The sequence below is a fragment of the Elgaria multicarinata genome, chromosome 4, assembly GCF_023053635.1.
Source record: "Elgaria multicarinata webbii isolate HBS135686 ecotype San Diego chromosome 4, rElgMul1.1.pri, whole genome shotgun sequence".
Taxonomy (NCBI): domain Eukaryota; kingdom Metazoa; phylum Chordata; class Lepidosauria; order Squamata; family Anguidae; genus Elgaria; species Elgaria multicarinata.
The window spans coordinates 120,543,090-120,557,659 of record NC_086174.1 but is presented as its reverse complement, the minus strand read 5'-3'; positions in this window follow the sequence as shown (position 1 = coordinate 120,557,659).

Sequence of the window (14,570 nt, the reverse complement as noted above, 5' to 3'; positions counted from 1 at the left end):
ATCAGGCCCAGACCTGGACTGGCAGCCAATGAAGCTGGAAAAGGACTGGCGTGATGTTGTCTTAGAACATCACACTCTCAAGGAATAACTGCATTGGGCCAAGTACATATAAATACACGGATATTTAAAAATCAATAAAATATGTTATTCTATTTATTTAAGTAATAATACTACATGTCTTGATTGTTATTTTGATATTGCATTAGTTTTATATGCTCTTTTAATTAATTTTATGTATTTGATTTATATCGCATTGTTGTACTAATGTTCCCTGCCTCGATCCAAAGGGAGTGGCGGGTAAGAAATAATTATTATTTCTTACATATTAATGCCTAAAACATATTAATGCCTACATATTAATGTTACATTTAAAAAATCTAGCCCCACACATGGTACTGACCTCAACAGAGCAATAGTCCCTCAAGCCATTGAAACTGATGAACAGCCAGAGGGGAAAAAGTAACACCTAGATTTTGCCAATACCACGAATATAACATTTAATAATAGTGTAAATCATGTGGCTTTTACTCTATTATAATCCCATAATGTATATTTTATGGCAAAGCCCACAATCTGTTGGAGATAGTTTTGCAGATTATCACTATTGTCTGAGGCTGAAAGGTAAATTTCAGGAACTAAGCCATTTACAGCAATTCTTCAGAAACTGGATATGGGTGGCATTTGGGAGGGAAAGAGTGGCAGAGCTATTTCTTCCCCTTCCAGCTGCTCACACAAAACACACAAATTCCATTTCCACAATTCAAAGTTTTGCAAAGCAATCTACATCACTGGAAATACTTAAGAGTAACTTCCATTGCAGAACTTTATAATCTTTGATAATCTTCTATTCCACAATAGTGATATGCCCTGAAACATTCAGGGTTTTATTTCTTACCCACAGGCGCTTTGGGTTCTTGTCACCATGGTGCTGTCCCTGGTCTTAGATTGCCTGGCTCACATGATTTTCTCCTTGACTTCCCTAGTCTATCATTCCCTTACCTTCTACACATATTCTTACTATGGACCCTTTTGGCTGGACTTATCATTTTCCATGAAGCAGAGGGAAATGGAAGCTACAAAGTATCTAAGATTGGAACAGATATTTCTTGTGCCATTGTTTGCACTGTTAATAAGAACTTCAAAGCTTACAGCTCTGAGCATCTTTACCAAAATGACATTCCTTAAATCCCCACTTGCTTTGGATATCTAGAAAAAATAATGATGATGATGTCTGGCAATCCATGAACTCCTAATGAAGCCCTGAAATTTGAAATGCTCTGTACATTAACTACATCAATGGAGAGAAGCCACAACTTTGATTTGCCTTATCTTAGTTTGATCATCATTCTCTCAGTAATGCATGAGACCAGTAGCATGCATGAGAGAGAGAGAAAATCAATTTTGTACCATCACTGATTTTTCTTTTTCAATATATCTCTGTCTGTTAAACTAACTCCTTGAGCTAAGTAGTCACATAGGGGTAACATTAATGTTTTTAACTTTGAATAACTATTTAGACATGAAGAAATGGTTTTTTAAAAAAACAAAAAAACAAAAACAAAAAAACAGGAACATCCATAGGGATTATTCTACTGTTATTAATTTAAATAGACACTGGATGTCAGTGTTGCTGTTTGTTAAAAGGAAAGAAAAGAAAAAGTCTAACAGGCCATGCCTAATAGGAGATATCAAATGAAATCAGTCTAAATGGCATTAAGTGCTTACAAGATTACTATATATTTATGGTGGGTCTTACTGGTCTTATAGGAGAGAGAGAGAGAGCATGTTCAGAGGAGGGCAATGAGGATGATCAGGGGTCTGGAAACAAAGCCCTATGAGGAGAGACTGAGGACTAGGATCTCTTCTCGATCATCCCAGAGTGCAGGTGTATGTGTGTGTAGATAACAACTGCTCCAATGGACCATTGCTGTTTTTTTACTCCCCCCCAGGTGTGTGGAATTTCATGAAAACAACAACAACATTTAACACCCCGTCCTGGACTACCACAGTCCCAATCCAAATCAGGGACACATGTGCTTACATTGATGTAAAGAAAACTAGCACCCATGGCTCCACCATGCATGGTAGGAAGAACATCTATTTTGGCCCTCAAATTATGCACTACCATTGATTTCAGAGATCGAAATCAGCTTGATTCAAGCTGATGGAATATGTAGAAAATCAGGTCAGAACTGTCCCAGGTAAAGATTGACTTTACCTGATTCTGGAAGACTGTTAAGTTGACGAATCTCTCCCGGCATACCATTCCACAAACTGGGAGCGGGAGAAGAAAATTTCCTCTGGGAAATAGTTGTCAGCCTTGTTTTATTGGCTGGAGTAAATTCTTCCCAGAGGACTTGAGTGGCAGGGTGGATTGTACGGGAGAAGGCGATCCTGCAGATAGCCTGGACCCAAACCATGTAGGGCTTTAAAGGTGATAACCAACACTTTATGCTTCGCTCTGTAGCCTCGTTCCTTTCCATAAGAACATAAGAAGAGCCCTGCTGGATCAGACCAAGGGTCCATCTAGTCCAGCACTCTGTTCACACAGTGGCCAACCAGCCATCGAACAGGGAAATGGTCCAACAGCACCCTCCCATCCAAGTTCCCCATCAATTGGTGCACACAGGCTTACTGCCTTGAATACTGGAGATAGCACACAACCATCAGGGCTAGTAGCCATTGATAGCCTTTGCATCCAAGAATTTATCCAACCCCCTTTTAAAGCCATCTAAATTGGTGGTCATCACTACATCTTGTGGTAGTGAGTTCCCTCTGTAGCCTCATTCCTTTCCCTCTGCTGCCTCGTTCCTTCCCCCACCCCACTCCCGGTTTGTCTGTTATATGAATCTGTGGGGGTCCGCATATAAAATTTATAGCTTTGCTCCTCTCTCGTCCGTAGCTTTGTATATGCAATAACACACATATGCGCATTTATAACTCACTATAAAAATAAATAAATTCAGGAATAAATTGGTGTTGCTGCTGCAGTGTATTGCTCTTTACCTACATTCGAATCAATGAAAATTCAGGTTTATATTTAATGAGGAGCGATTCCGTTGTCGTATAGACGGGAGCCTGGTCTCAAAGCACAGACACAATTTGTGTATGTCAGACTTTTAGCTTGACCTTAAAGAAGTTTAAGGGGAAGTATATCTCACTGAATTAAATGGTACTTAATTCTTATTAGGTATGCTTAGGATTTCAACCTTTGCCTATTTTTTCCCCACATGTCACAGGCAACTTAATGATGCAAATAAGGAAAAGGAACATTGCCATTGGTTGTTCTCATGGTCCATTAATCATCTTACAGATACAGCACTGGAGTAATGTGGTGCATTGGCTTTGTTACCATATTGTGAAGTCATGCTTCTAAGGAAGTGAGAAATTTAAACAATGGTCATGGCTGTTGTGCTATTAAAAGCAGCATATTACTTCCATTTTACATAGCTATACAAAAAAAAAAAAAAAAAACAGAGTCATGGCTGACCCAGGAAACAAAAGACCCAGACTTCCAATTAACACACCAGTCTGTATATAACTAGCCTCCAGACAAGAAAGAAAGAAAGCAATCTTAGTTGCTTCTAATTAGAAAACCACTAGCTCCATTTCATGGATCAAATCCACACATGAGACAGGCATCAAAGTTTCCCTAATTGGAATTAAAAGCAAACAATATAACATAGTTTCCAACATGCCTTTCCCACTCTACAAAACTTCTTAGAGCGACATTTTCACATCCACTGACTTTAGCATTGCGTATTGAAAGTCAATTTCACTTTCTCTCTTTTTTTGAAAAAGGAAAGCAGTTCTTTGATACGAGCAGTTCTTTGATAGGCTTAAACATCTCTTAAGATTGACTATTGCAGTTTCAGATATTTTATTGGGTGAACATCATATAAGACCTAGGCATGGGAGAATCCGTGAACTGATCAAACATATCCAAGTTCCATCTCGAAGCTCAGTTTGCCTTGTTCCCACTCCCAAATTGTTGTAGTAAGAATGCACTTTTTTTTAATTAGGATGCACATTTTTGAAGTGTGCACCAAAATGCAGACTTTCCCCTCATTGACTAGACTATGAACATGCTTTTTTTTCTTTTTGGTCTTTGATTTTCAGAATATGTATTTTTAAATGCCCGTTCTTTGCCCAGCTGGAACGGCTTGGGGGGGGGGGGCGCTTTTGTGGGTGAGGAGGAGGAAGAAAGATGCTGCACATGCAATGGCACATGAACAGTGTAAGGAGTGAGTGGGGTAGATCCTATAAAGGCCTGCCCTGCCGAAGCTCGGCCTCTTTTGCTTCTCAGCTCCCACCCTCTTTCTCTTTAACTAGTATGGGATTAGCCAGTTGCCTCCGTTAGAGGAGGGGCTGAGTAGGATTTTTTACCTGCTAGGTTTTTGCCTACTTCAAACTGGAATTACGATTACTGGAGGGTGAATAAATATGTGAATTAAATTGGTTGACAGGGGTGTGCAGGAATTTGCACACTATTACAATAGGGATGGTGAGCCCTCTGGCACCTTGTGGTGATTGGCATATCCAGAGGTCCTGCTCCTCGGGGCTTTGCAGCTTTGTGTCAGGATATGGTGTGCCTTTGGGGACCCTCCTGACCCATCTACTCAGAGCTCTGCAGCACTGAATGGGGATGACGCAGGCCGTTCCCCCCCCTCATACACTGAAGTGTAGCTTGAACAAGGGGCCAGGTTTACCTGACCCCTGTGTTCAATGGAGTAGCTTGCCCTTATTGGCAGGCTAGATGCCTGAAGAATGGGTATAATAGATTCCCACACTTTCACATTCAGATCCAGGGAGGGGTAAAGTGCCCTTATTTAAATAAAGAGGCCCTAGTTTTATGTGTTCTTCCTTCTCCAGCCATAGAGAAGAAAATACATCAAGCATGGAAGAAACCAAAAGTCGAGCATTGAAGTTACCAGCGCATGCGTCTTCTGGCTCTAGGAAAGGGCGCAGCTGGCGTATCAGCCAAAGCTGATGCACCTATCTGGGCTGTCATTTGGAGCAATGGATCCAGGAGCACCCCCAAGCTGTGAACACAGTCTTTTAGGGGGAGTGTAAACCCATTCAGAACTGGTTGACACACCTCCAAACCCAGGTTGTGGCCTTTGACGGTAAGCACCTCTGTCTTGTCTGGATTCAACTTCAGTTTGTTTTTCCTCATCCAGCCCATTACCACCTCCAAGCATTAATTCAGAGGAGACACACTATCCTTAGCTGACACTGTTGTTGAAGGCATAGAGAAATATATTTGGGTGTCATCAGCATACTGATAGCACCCCACACCATGGATGATCTCTCCCAGCAGTTTCATGTAGATGTTGAACAGTATTGGGGATAGGATGGCGCCTTGTGGTATACCATACAACAGCTCCTTCTTTGAGGAGCAGCTATCCCCAAGCATCGCCATCTGGAACCTGCCTAAGAGTTAGGAATGGAACCACTGAAGCAGAGTGCCCCCATTCCCCAGGTGTTCCAAAAGGATACCATGGTCAATGGTATCGGAAGCTGCTGAGAGATACAGAAGCACCAGCAGGGACACACTCCCCCTGTCAATACTCAAGCGTGGATCATCCACTAAAGTGACCATAACTATCTCAACTCTGTATCCTGCCCTGAAGCCAGTTTGAAATGAGTCTAGAAAATCTGTATCATCCAAAACTGCCTGGAGTTGGAAGGCAACTGCCCTCTTGATTACCTTGCCCCACACTGGAAGATTTTATACTGGTCTGTAGTTATTAAGGTCCAGGGGGTCCAGGGAGGGCTCTTTTTTTTAGAAGCAGCCATCCCACTGCTTCTTTTAAACATGATGGAAGCTCCCCTTCCTGAGAGATGCATTAATAATATGTCATAGTTGTAAACTAATTGCATCTCCTCCCTAACAATCTGCTGAACTGGATTCAGTGATCTCATGAGCAGAGTTCCTCTGTCAGAAAGATCCTGCTAATGGAAGGGAAGAAAGATAATTTTGCACACACACACACCCCCAAAAAAACCTGCTCCAGAAGTATAAGGGGCATCTGGGATAGTGTGGGAGATTGCATAGGAGTTTACAGGGAGAAAGTCAAATGTAAATATCACCTCACCTATCACTTCCATAAGCAGGACCCCTACTAGATTCCTTCTCCATCCATAAGTGGAAGGAGTCCTTCCATGAGCGGAAAGATGAACCAGGGCCCCAGTTGTTGGGTTTTTCATTTGTTTTAGGAGATTTGGGGATCTGTATTTCACTAATGATGTTTAAGACTACATTTTAAAGCTATAGGTCTACCAGAAAGTAATGAAACTGTTCACACTTCGTTGCCTGTTTATGATGACATCAACGTCCTTGCTGGAATAATAGCTGCTTCAGGTCGAAAAGAGGGGTGTTTATCAAATTGTTGCTTTTTCTGCTTGTGTGGTGCTTTGTGCATTTAACTGACATCTCAACAGGATTGAGGATGTTGAACATCTTTCATACATCAGCTGTCAGCACTTTGCAGGATTGAGTACAGAATGACATTTCTCCCTTGCAGTAATCACTTGAAAATGCATACCAGCATTTTATTTTGTCATAAAATACATTTTCAGTGGAGGGAAAGAATCAAAGTAAGATGCTATTCAAAGGACAGACATGCTAGATGATGTATGTCTCTTCTTCTTTGCATGTGTATGTGAGTGTGTGTGTATGAGTGAGTGAGAGTGTGTGTGTGTTATTGGCACAAGCTCAAAATTAGCTCTTGATTCAAAACATAATCCCATTATTATAATAGAAATTGCAGATGTGACAGTTCTAATGGCTTCTAACAATGTATACTAATCTAATCCAGGGGGAAGTTCATGTTGATATCACCTAGAGCCAAGGTCAAGCAAAAGTGGTGTTTGAAACAGAAATAACTGTTATCTTTCCAGCTATAAAAGTTCCATCGCCTCTTGAACAGATATGCCCTTCAGGTGACAGCAAAGCAAGGACTGGTCAGGGAGGGCCCTGCAGTGTTTTCCATACTGCAGAACGAAACTCTGCGTATGCAGTTATTGCCCAAAGCACATCACAGGAATTGATGATTATTCTTTACTCCAAAGACCAACATGTATATGTTCCTCAGATTTCCCTTCTGAAAGATTAGTATATAAGAATAAATAGCAGTGGGCAACCTAGTATCTTAAAAAGCAGGCTTAGGCAACCTAGTGCCCTCCATAGATTTTGAACTCCAACTCTAAGATTGTTAACGGGGCCTAGCCAACGAGTCCACATTCTGCCAGTACTTTTCCAGCTGCACTGGCTGTGAGTCCATGACTGGGCCCAATTCAAAGTTCTGGAATTAATTTTCAGAGCCATAAATGGCTTGAGCCGGGTTATCTGAAGAGACGCCTCCTCCCATATGTGCCTGCCCAGACCCTAAGATCATCTTCAGGGATTCTTCTCCATTAGCCAAAGGAAGTGAGGCAGGTGTCTACCAGGAAGTGTGCCGTTTCTGCTGTGGCACCCTGTCTGCGGAATGAGTTTCCTAGAGAGGATTGCCTGGCACCTACATTATACTCTTTTTGATGCCAGTTAAGACCTTTTTGTTTTCCCAGTATTTTAGCAGTTTAGTCTTTTAGCTCTGCTGTTTTATATGTATTTAAAATCTGTATTTTAAATCTCTGTATTGCTCTTCAGTTTTATGTTGGTTGTACTTTAATCTTGGGGTTCTAAGCTTTCAAATTTTATGATTTATGTTGTACTTTGGGGTTTTAATTTTTGTGAACCGCCCAGAGAGCGTCAGCTATTGGGTGGTATAGAAATAAATAAATAAATAAATAAACAAACTCCTATCAGCCCCAGTCAGCATATTCAGGGATTATAGGAGTTGTAGTCCAAATTTTATGGTGGGTACTAGGTTGCCTAGCCATACTGGTGCCGCTACTGGTGACCATTCAGCTCGCCCACCCTTACGGGTGGACTTCAAGCACTTTACACATTTGTTTTCAATTTCCTTACTCTGTCTTTTCTTTTTAACCTATTGCCATTGTACAGGTGCCACATTTATGACTATTTGCATCTTTTTGGTCATATTTTTCCTGTTCTTGCCTTCATTTACATCTGTTTCACCCGTGCCAATTCCTTTCTTTTTCCCTTCCTCCCCCACCCAATTTATTTGGGTACTGAAAGGTTCTTCCATCATTCTGCAGTCTGCAGTAATTAAGCAACATGTTTCTGGTGTTTGATTGTTTTTACATAATAGGAACTGATTCCAGAGGGGTAAAAGGTCTCCCATAACTGGAATGATGAAAAGAAATCCATGTAGCAATTTACTTAATTGGGAATGAAGTAGTTAGTCATAATTAAAACAAAATTAAATTAAATGTAATCTTTGACCTTGCTGGGGAGTAAGTCAGTAAGGAGGTGGGTATGCTTGTACTATTAATATGTTGGTGGAAAAGCTATTGCGTATAAAAATCTAATCTTTTTATAACCATTAAAATTAATGATTTCAATCCAATATTCAGGAACCTATTACCATTGAATCTTTACAGAGTAATAAACAGTGAAAAGATGCAATGGCGCTTTTGTCCTTCAAAAATAATATTTCTAAGATTTGTGGAGAGCATTATTATACTCCTTCCTGTCTTTAAAAAACAACAACAGAAGACAAAAACAAAAATAATATAAATGTCGAGAAGTAATTCTAAAGGAATTTGGCCATTGTTTCCTATGTCATTATGACCTGGAAAATGTTTTCTGTCAAAGGTGGCAGTCAACCGTAAGTCCTTCATCTTTAATGAAGTCTTAATGTTAGGACTATGCTGGTTTTTTGCCACAGTTATGGATTCCAATTATGCATATGCCGCAGAGCTTTTCCTGACATGCATACACACGCACCCCATTACCTCTGGGCTGCACCGAAAGAGGCTTGTTAAATTCCACCAAATTTAAAAAGCAGCATTTTGTAATGTGATGCTACAATTTGAGAAGGGGAAAGGGTTAGGCGAGCCCACATACATGCAGAAGAGGACTTCTTAAATCAGACTAAACGTCGAGAATAAACTTTCCCTCCTCTCCTTTCTTTGACCCTGAACAATCAAATGAAGAGCAGAAACTGCTCATAGGCTGCACTCATAAGTATAATTGCTTGAAGGTAAGTCCCAGGGAAGTCAATTGATCCTTTCCACCATAAGCGTGTTTAGGATTTGTGTGTTGATTGTGCCGGAAGCATACTCGTTCCCCCCCAGAACTTTTTGAACTTCCATTTCTATGTATTTGACAGCAACCCTGAAGAATGAAAATAATTTAAGTAAAGGCAGAAGATTTCTGTCTAAATGTACTTTGACAGAAGAACACTGACCAAGAGCTATGCTCATCATGAACGGGGCAAGGGCACCATTTTCCCTTTATAGCTATCATGCTGGTTTTATATTCTAGGAGATATTGATGGAAGAAAGTGTGTGGGTGTGGGTGGGTGATTGGTGGGTGGGTGTGGGTGTGTCAGAGAGAGAGAGAGAGAGTCTGCTAGCTGAAGAAGCCAAATCTCATGAGACATTAATTGAAGAGTTTTGCTCAGCTCAATTAAGAGCCGTTAAAAAACTTGCACAGCTAAGAATCTTGTTAAACTATTGCACAGTTCCTTACCATTTGTTTTCGATGGGCCTGAGCAGCAGAGCTTGTCAATGAATGGTGTCTCTAATCTTCTCCTACAACACAAGTTTTTCAGATCCTGTTTGCACCAGCTACTTATTTATTATTACATGTATGTCCTGCTTTTTATCCTTTCACAAGGATCCCAAGGTGCTCACATAATCCTCCTCCTCTTCATTTTATCATCACAACAACCCTATGATGTAAGGCTAAGAGTCATTGGCTGGCCCAAAATCATCCAGTGAGCTTCATGGATAACCCTCATTTCCTGAATCACAGTCCAACACTCCAAGCACTACACTAGGCATGTGCTCCGCTCCGATTAGAACCGGAGAATCAGAAGCTAATTGGCCTGCTCCGCCTTGCCCAGAGGCGGAGTAGAAGCGGACCGCGGACCCCTAGAAGCAAGGCGAAGAGAAGCGCCCATTTTCGGAGCGATCCTCTTTCCGCGGACCGCTCCGATCGCCATTTTGAAACATTTCGCCCATAGGATTGCATTGCGGAAAAGAAAAGGGGATAACTGTGTTGTTTTTGAAGCTATCTTTCTGAAACTTCTTGTGCTTAGAGAGTCATGGCTGGGGGTCATTTTGAGCCTACTCTCAGCTCTCTGTGTGGTGCAGTTCGCTTGCTAGAATTTTTTAAAAAGTAGGGTAAAGGCGGGAAAAAGATTACCTTTTCGATTGCTGAGGGGCAGAGTCAACTCCTGGTCATGATCACATGATCCCAAAGTTGGAGGAGGGGATAGGCAAAATGGGTAACTTGTGATTCTGGGAAACTTCTCTTTCTACTCTGAACGGACTTTTCCCAGTGTTTTTTTAAAACAGTAGCTCCACCAAATGCACAAACACAACCTGAAATCATACTAACAGATAGGAAACACACAGCAGTGCTACCTACCCTAACTTTGGGGAACAACTGAATACATGTGGTGCAAGTGGATGAGCTCCCCTAGGGCATGTGGACGTGCCCTCACTCTCCTGTACTTGGAGGGCCATCAGATCCCTCCAAAAGAGTAACTCAGTGGAGCAATGCGTATCATGAGTTGAAGTGAGCGTCTGCTTCTTAAAAGACTGATACCTAGACAGGACCAGTCAAATGGCTGATGCTTCCCCCTTTGGGCACGTCCACTCCCCCCTCTTACTGGTAAAAGACAGATATAGGCTTTTTTTAAAAGTTCTTCTTGTTGTTTATTCAGCAACACTGCTGCTTTTAATAACACCCCTCCTTTGTTTATTTATTTATTTATTCCATTTTATATGCATTACTGGCTTATCCTTGGCTCACTTCCTTATGCCCCCAGAAATGTCTGCTGCCTGCCTGCCTTCCCTCCCTCCTCCCCTGCCCGCCTCACAGGGATGGTTTGTGTCTGGCTTTGACTCAGGCGAGAAGTCCTTCCTGCGCTCAATTAGACTTTTGGAAGTTCCAAATCCATTTTTCAAGTGTGGAAGAAGATTCATATTTAGGTTGATCTCTCTACTCCCCAATTCATGGCATGTTGGGATTTCCTTTGAAATGGCCCCATTGAGCTGTCTGCAGGTTTAAGCTCCACGAAAAATCAGGGGATGATGGGATTGCCTTGTACCTTGGCATGATTATGGGTCTAGATGGCATCTGTGAGTGTGCCCACTTCCCTTTTTTTATCTGTCCAAATGTCAGAGAACAGTCCATATCTGCAAATGGGGTGCCCGATTTTCATAAATTCCCCAAAAATCAGGGGATGATGGGACTGCCTTGAGTCTTGCCGTGCATGTGTATCCCTGGATAAGCTATCATGGTGGTGAGTTTGAGGTTTTTAATGTGCAAATTGACGGAGCTATCGAAAGGGGTGTGAATGGGGTGCCCGATTTTCATAAATTCCCCAAAAATCAGGGGATGATGGGATTGCCTTGAGTCTTGGCATGCATGTGTATACATCCATGAGGTGTCATGGTGCCAAACTTGAGGTTTCTAACTTTAACAGAAAAAAAGTTGTATACTTTTTTAGCTTAATGCAAGCCTATGGGGGGGGAACAGAGCTCCGATCCGGATCCGGAGCTCTGCAGTGGAGCGGAGCGGACATAGGCGGAGTGGGGGCAGAGCGAAGCGGGCCGATCCGCAAATCACAGATCTGGAAGAGAAGCGGAGCGGGGGGTCCGTGCACACCCCTACATTACACTACACTGGCTCTCATGACTAATGTTAGTCATGGCTATGAGGATTTTTTTTTTAGACAAATCTTTTCTTGTGTGCCCATCATTCCTTAATAATGGTTGTTTACTTTTATATGACATCAGTATCATATAGTTTTAAAATTATTATTTTTAAAAAAAACACGATGTTATTTTTAAAGATAAAGAGATGAAACTTGGCAGCCTGGTAGCTGTTAAGTAAGGCTTTAGGAATGCCAGGTTTGAATCAGATCAGTTCATCTCCTGACTTTTAGGATTTTTTTTTTTTAAAAAAAATCACTTTCAAACCATTCCTCCGCTCATAAACACACACACACACACACACACCTTCTGATTCTGCATTAATTCACCCTTGCACATTTATGGAGGGAGCTTTTCTCTTTTACTGTGCTGATGCACATCTTCAATTTTTAAAAATAGAGATCAGCCTTCTTCTTCTCCTGCCCCTTGGAAGGACCACCAGCAGCAGCAGCAGCAGCACGGACAGCAAAGAAAAGACTGTGCCTACATTGGTGGGGGGGGGGGCAGAAACACTTCTCCATCTCCCAACATGGCCAGAGCCAGTAGCAGCACCCACTCCATGCTTCATGCTGGAATTAGTTGGGAAAAGCTTTATTAATACAGAAAACTGAAGAAAACACAACACAGAACTCACAAAGGATTATATGGGGGTTAGTAGTCTTTCTGTATTATATTTTATTTAGTGTTGTTCCACACCTCAATCCAGAGGGAGAGACGGGTTATTATTATTATTATTATTATTATTATTATTATTATTATTATTATTATTATTCACACACACACACACACTAACAGGAGGCACTGGGGTTGAGGGGTGAAATAAAAGATAAGGACTGAAATGGAAAGATGAATAGATTTCTTGTTTTTAATTTTTTATATATATGTATTAGTGGATGTAACAGTAAAACACACACACACACACAATCTATCTATCTACACACAGGGAGTGGGTGGGTCAAGGAACTTGGATTTTAGATAGCAGACAACAAGAATAAAAACAGACAGTCTGGGATTTAAAAATAAGGGATTATTTATTTATTTATTTTTAAATTTCTAAGTGAGGGTAATAGGATTGAACAAGAACAAACACTTACTAACTCACACAAAGAGGGAGCATGGGCTGGTACTAGTATAAGATGCTTGGAAATTGGGGATTGGAATTAAAGAACTAGCACACACACCAAATAAAAGCCAGACATTCTATTTGACATCTAGTTTTCTGGGTACAGAAAACATTTTTTAAAATATGAATGCAGTCATGCCACCACCTGCTGTTTAAAGTGGTATCCTCCAGGACCAGTGACATCTCTGCATCTACTAATTGGAATTCAGTTACGATTATTTGAATAGCAACACTTTTGTGTTGCTATCCCCACTTTTTATCAACACTACTGCTATAGGATAAGACAATACTTATTCTACTGGTGTTGAATTATATAGAGCTCATAGGCTTGCAACCAGTAGCAACATCTGTGTCAATAGTTCTGCTGTTCTTTATGCACTAACTGTATCTTTCCATTTCAGCTGAAGTTAGGAAATTTATTTGCATATGTTTAGCCAAAATATACATTGCTTTTTTCCTGCAGGAAAACCACATTTGAGCTTACCTTACAGTGAGAAACTCTTTATGCTTTGCTTTTGTCTTTTCAATTCATTTTCAATAAAATATTTTAAATTTTTATGAGATTTCCCTATCTCATTAACATAACAAGAAAAATGCATAAGGCTGTATAACTTTGACAAGTGCATTTTATCCTAACTGCCGAGACAGAAGATACATGAATGAATGCAGTGCAATTGTTGAATAGCCAAAATGATGCTGTTAAAATTCTGCAAGGGCTTGCAGAAAAATAATGGCATTAGCGTGACTCACAAAACTCCAAGTCGTCTGTAGAAGACATTATAAAATGCAAACAGTTATGAATCTTACACATCTCGAAATCTTTAACCATCAGTCTGCCACAGATATATTCCACTATCTTCTTGCTACCACATTCTATAAATTTTCTTTGAAAAGTGATAAAGTTGCTTAGACCTTCAGGTTACAATCATTTTTTAAAACAAATATTATGAGTTAAAATTTAAACATATTGAATAATTTACCATCCTTATTTTTCACATTGTGCAGCTTCTATCTGAGCACAGATCAGCATTTGAAGAAGCACCAGGTAACACAACGCAATGCCGCAGAATTTTATCCAGTGGCTATCAAGTCCTGGTTTGTCCCCACACCAGGAATGAAGAGGCAAGGCAGTGTATGGGCCAAATGAGCAGCAGCTTTATTAACTCACAAAGAACAAAATGAGTGATGCCATTGAAAAATGAACCACAACTTTGAATTTGCTCTCAAATGCCTCGAACACAAGGACACTAAGGCCCTTTCTACACCTAGAATTTTTTCCAGGGATCATCCTGGATCATCCCTGTGCATCCCAATGGCTCACAGGGGATCCCGGGATCAAGGAGGGATGATCCCTCCATTTCCCTGGGATAACTGAGACCTCAGTTATCTCAGTTTTACCCACATTCCTGGCACAATCCTGAGGACCACGGGCAGTGTGGGCACCCGGCCCAGCTTCTTCCCTCTTCCCCATGAGTAGCAGGGGTCATCAGAGGGAAGGGGCTGGAACAGGGGGAGTCCAGGGCCATCAGGGGTGGGGTGAGGAGAAGGGTCAAGCCTTTTTTTTAACCTTAAGTTTTGCTGGAGTGCGCGTGTGCTCCAGTTCCTGCAGCTCTAAAAAAATGGCCGCTGTCACTCGCGTGATGTCCCTCCT